The sequence below is a fragment of the Papio anubis genome, chromosome 15 (assembly GCF_008728515.1).
Source record: "Papio anubis isolate 15944 chromosome 15, Panubis1.0, whole genome shotgun sequence".
NCBI classification, from domain to species: domain Eukaryota; kingdom Metazoa; phylum Chordata; class Mammalia; order Primates; family Cercopithecidae; genus Papio; species Papio anubis.
Genome location: NC_044990.1, coordinates 76,337,098 through 76,342,514, shown reverse-complemented (window position 1 = coordinate 76,342,514; position 5,417 = coordinate 76,337,098). Strand labels below are relative to the sequence as shown.

At 41.8% G+C, this 5,417-nt stretch overlaps 1 non-coding gene across 1 annotated transcript; it reads right to left on the bottom strand.

Annotated features, from left to right (window-relative positions):
• Positions 1–5,109: 5,109 nt before the first annotated feature.
• Positions 5,110–5,213, bottom strand: LOC116270622. The gene has a single exon (XR_004178779.1). It is a non-coding gene; the product is annotated as a small nucleolar RNA U13 (small nucleolar RNA).
• Between the last annotated feature and the right edge of the window lie 204 nt (positions 5,214–5,417).

Sequence of the window (5,417 nt, the reverse complement as noted above, 5' to 3'; positions counted from 1 at the left end):
AGAACTGGCTTTGGATCCTGGCTTTGTAATTTACTAGTTTTATAAATCTGAGAACAATTTTTACTCTATCTGCTCAGCCTGAAAACCATGACCTCCCTTTTCTCTACAAACTTCCTCTGCAGTTTGGCTCCACATTACCGCACCCTTTGTCCATAGCAAATGAGTTCTATTATTTTATTATTCTTTGGGAAAAGCTGGATCCTTATTCCAGAAAAGTCCATTCCTGTGTAAAATGCAGGTGTTGGTTTAATTAGAACCAGTTGATAGAATCAGGTTTCCCATAGTAACATCTGTAGCACTTCCTTCTGGATCTTGATTTAATTATTTTTTATTTTTTATTTTTTATTTTTTTAGAGTAATAGTACTATGGATGCCATGGCCTTAAATGTGGATTTGCAGAATCATAAGTAAATTCTGCTATATATTGGCTCAATGCTGGTCTTTTATCTCCTTCAAAAGTCATTCTTTGAGGCTGGGGGTGGTGGCTGACGCCTGTAATCCCAGCACTTTGGGAGGCCGAGGCAGGTGGATCACATGAGGCCAAGAGTTCGAGACCAGCTGGCTAACGTGGCAAAACCCCATCTCTACTAAAAATACCAAAAAAATAAAAAATGAAAAAATAAAAAAATTAGCCAGGCATGGTGGTGCCTGTCTGTAGTCCCATCTACTTGGGAGGCTGAGACAGGAGAATAGCTTGAACCTGGGAGGCAGAAGTTGCAGTGATCCAAAATTGCACCACTGCACTCCAGCCTGGGTGACAGAGTGAGATTCTGTAAACAAACAAACAAAAAAGTCATTCTTTGAGATGTCTTTCTCATGCATGGGGATTCTTCTCTGATTTGGCCCTGAGTAATTTTTCAGCCTTATCTTCCCCATTGCCAAATTCATACATATTGAAACACTTGTCATTCCCCAGATACTCCAAGCTCTCCCTGCCTTGCCTTCAAACATAATATTGTTCCCTTTCCCTGGAATGCCCTCTCCTGTTGGGCTTCCTGCCATCGTCCTTCAGGCCTGAGTTCTAATGTCTCGGTTCCTCTGAGTGGCCTCTCTTGACCCTGCTGGCTGGCTCTCCTCATCTGTGTGCTCATAGATTACAATCTGCTGGTGTTCTCTTGGGGTTGTCAGTTGTCTTATCTGGCTCCTCCACTATGAGCTCTTTGAGGACAGAAATGTGCACTATTTGTGTCAATACTCCCTCCAGGACTTACAAGAATGCATAGTGTAACATGAACAATCCATAAATATTTGCTGAATGAATAAAGAATGAGTTAATTCTTTCTGACAAGGGAGGAAAAATATTATAAAGATATTATTAGACAGTGGTGGTCAAAACTGGTTTAACCTCTGTTCATTAGAAGTCAAACTGTGGCCTTTAATAAGTGACTGCTGAGATTCAGTAGCTTTAAAATGGATTTTAGTAAGGTGCCTTTGACTGTGAATTTCTAGTTCTTTTGGAATTTACAATCTCCCTGTCTCCTTTTGTTTCCGAAACGGTTTTGAACCAAAGGTAATCTCAAATTCAACCTGGTTGGGTTAACCTACTAGTAATAAACCTACCATTTACTTGTTTTCTTGCTTGTATTTGAACTTATGGCAACGTTACATTTTCTAAGATTTGGAAAAGATATTCCAGAACCTGATGAAGTATAGTTGCTACCACCCTTATTTTAAAAATGTAAATTTAGAAGATATTTGCTCTTTCTTCTCACTTAGAAATGTTCCCATATCAAGTTTCATTAAATAGAGAAAGACATTAAAACTGTAGGGTTTTTCAGTCCTTAAGACTTTAAAAAATGGGTCTTACATGTTAAAAATTAATACTTCTTTGCCGTCATTTCTGGACCAAACCACGTATCACCACCAAGATTGCTGGTCAGGAAGAGTTTGCAAAAGGAGTTTATATAATGAGGTTTCATTGAGCTAACTGCTTCCCCAAAATAGCATCCTTCATTTGGAAGAGCTTGAAGTTCAGATAGCTGTTCTTCCTTTGTTCATTTGTTTTCTAGTGAAGTGAAAGTTGCTGTCACAGATTTATTTTTATTGTGACAGTGGTGGGGGAGCAAAGAAATTTTATCTGTAGTCTTGTGAAAGGAAATTAAATCTTAGTACCCCAAACTCATTAAGCCAAAGGGAAAAGTCAATCTGGGAACTGGGTCACACAAACCTGCCTCCCCCTTTTGGTTCCTGAATAAGATGGCTAGGAGATAAAAAGCTACACACCTCCCCCATATTGTGCCCTCAAGAAAATTCCTAGCGAGCTGCAAGATCTTTTAAGGTGTTTCTGTGAAGATTTCACCATGGCAATGTACATGGATAGCTTCACTTTATAGGTGCAGTCACCCCCGGCCCACCAGACACAAATGCATATCTGATTGTTCCCCTGCCCCGTTTCGTCTGTCTTATCTTATGTCAAATGCAGATTCTCTGCATTTTCCCTCTGTCCTATTTGTCTATGTCATCTTATGTAAAAAAAACACAAATTAATTGAGCCAGACAAAGGCATGAATGACTGTTTTTCCCTATACCCATCTTACATGAAAATTGTGTATTTCTCAATATCCTGCCATTTCCCCTTTAAATGTGGAGCCCTCAAAATCATCCTCAGAGAAAGGCATAGACCTGTCTTCCGGGTGTGCATCCTTAACTTTGGCAAATAAGCCTCCTAAAATGATTGAGACTTGTCTCATCATTTTTCTCGATTGACATTCTGTTTCCATTATTCAGATGTATCATTTCCCCTGTATCAACAGTGCCAACTGGGCTGGTTGGAGATATCATGAAATATACTCTAATTTCTTTCTTTTCTTTTCTTTTTTTTTCTTTCTTTCTTTCTTTCTTTTCTTTTTTTTTTTTTTTGAGACAGAGTCTCACTCTGTTGACCAGGCTGGAGTGCAGTTGTGTGATCTTGGCTCTCTGCAACCTCTGCCTCCGAGGTTCAAGTGATTCTCCTGCCTCAACCTCCCAAGTAGCTGGGACTACAGGTGCATGCCACTGTGCCTGGCTAATTTTTGTATTTTTACTAGAGACGGGCTTTCACTATGTTGACCACGCTGGTCTCAAACTCTTGACCTCAGGTGATCCGCCCACCTCGGCCTCCAAAGTACTGGGATTACAGGTGTGAGCCACCACACCTGGCCTCCAATTTCTAATATTGTGTTTGTGGCTGATGTTGACAGACAATGTCACAAGGTATGATCAAGTCATGTTAAACTATCTTTGTATTGGTCAGCTGTAGCTGCAGAACAACCTCAAGATCTCAATGGCATACCCCAGTAAACATGTATTTCTTGCTTATAAGTTTACAAGTCAGCTGAGAAAGCTTTGTCTCATGTTGAGGGTTGACTGTGGTGGCCCTGCTCCATATAGCTCTCTTCCTCTCCTGGTTCCAGCAGGTTGGCCAAGGCCTGTTCTATAATCTTGGTGGGTAAAAATGTGTTATCTTTCCTCCTGGCTAGGCAGAACCTGCTAGCCCTCCCTAATGACCTGTCCTTCCCTTGGTTCTTGCTGGTACTCTGCGAGTTCTGGGTTTCTGCATTAGTGTCCACCTGGCCACTGGTGAAGGAGGCCACCCCAAGCCTCTGCTGTTGATTATTTCTCCCTTCAATGTGGCAGGCCCTATGATTCTTTCAATTTAACTGCCTCCTGAGTCTCCCCTGGGGACTATGGGAATGTCTCGGTTCTGCTTATGTTATTGGGAGCCACGAATAGCCTGAGCAAGCAAAATATTAGGGTGCTCACCAGGTGAACCATTGTCTTAGTTATGGTTCTTCAAAGAAACAGAACCAATAGAAGATATCTTTATCTCTACCCCTACTCTATCTATCTATCTATCTATCTATCTATCTATCTATCTATCTATCTGCCATCCCTTCACCCATCCATCCATCCGTCATCTATTTATCTATCTAAAAAGAGATTTGTTGTGAGGAATTGACTCACATGATTGTAGAGGCTGAGAAGTCCCATTATCTGCTGTCTGCAAGTTGGATACCTGGGAAAGCCAATGGTATAATTAAGTCTGACGTCCAAAGGCCTGACAACTAGGGAAACTGATGGTATAAATCCCAGCCCAAGGGCAGAAGAAGATGAGATGAGATGTCCTAGCTCAAGAAAAGGGGGTGGCAAATGTTGTTTCCTTTCTCTGCCATTTGTTCTATTCAAGTCTTCAAAGAATTGGGTGAGGCTCACTCACATGAAGGAGGGTCATGTACTTTACTGAGTCCACCAGTTCAAATGCTAATCTCATCCAGAAACACCCTCCCAGACACAGCCAAAAGTCATATTTCACCTGGGCACCCTGTGGCCCAGTCACGTTGACACATAAAATTCACCATCACAACCATGTTGTGCTTCCAGATTTACTTTGATGTGTACTATGGTTAAATGTTAACATCCCCTCCAAAATTCATGTTGAAACACAATCTACATTGTAGTGGTGCAAAGATTGCAAAGAGGTGGGATCTTCTGGGGTGGATTAATGCCCTTATAAATGAGCCTCCAGAGAGAGATCATCCCTTTTGCTCTTCCACCTTCTGATGTGTAAGACCCTCACCAGACAGTGAATGCTGTTGCCTTGATCTTGGACTTCTCAGCCTCTAGGACTGTAAGAAAATACATTTTTGTTCTCTATAAATTACCCAGTCTCAGATATTTTGTTACAGCAGCACAAATAGACTAAGACAATATGTCTGCACCATAAGCTAATGCAGGACAATGTGTGTGTGTGGGGGGCACTTTTTAGGATTCATAATGAGGAAAACGGGAAACCCTCCTCCCTCCCTGCCTCACACCATCTCTTTTGGTGTCCCCAACCGGCACACCTAGATGAGTCCTCCCTTGGTTGGGGAGGACCACCATTCCCCCTCTGCCTCAGAGAAAGGTGCTTGGCAACCATGGTCATCATCCATTCTAGGGAAAGGCAACTGGAAACTCCACTTAGGCCTCAATTATACTCCTTTTCTAGTTCAGTTTACCCAGACAGCCTTGTCTTAGTGACATTATTGGGCATTTTCCAACCCATTCATAAATATGGTACTTTGACTATTGGTTCTCTATGGTTTAGATTGAATTATATGAATGCCAACATTCAACATCACTTCTTTTTCACATCAGATGGGTAATGTGCCAACATCGTAACAAGATCTGAGGGAGGCACATCTCACATATGAGCCTGAAAACCCAGTCATCACACTTAGGAGCTACAGGAGGATCTTGACATCATTTTGACTGAAGCATAACAGCATTTCCAGATGGCTCAATCCATATGCTAACTGGTAGAATTCCTAAAGAGAGGGAGGATGAGTCGATGAGTCTGAACCTGCTTCCCTCCCCTTCTCCGCACTGCACTTCACATTCTGGAGGTCTCAGAAAGCACAAGTTCTGGAGGAAAGTGGACCAAGAAAGAGGTGGTCAGA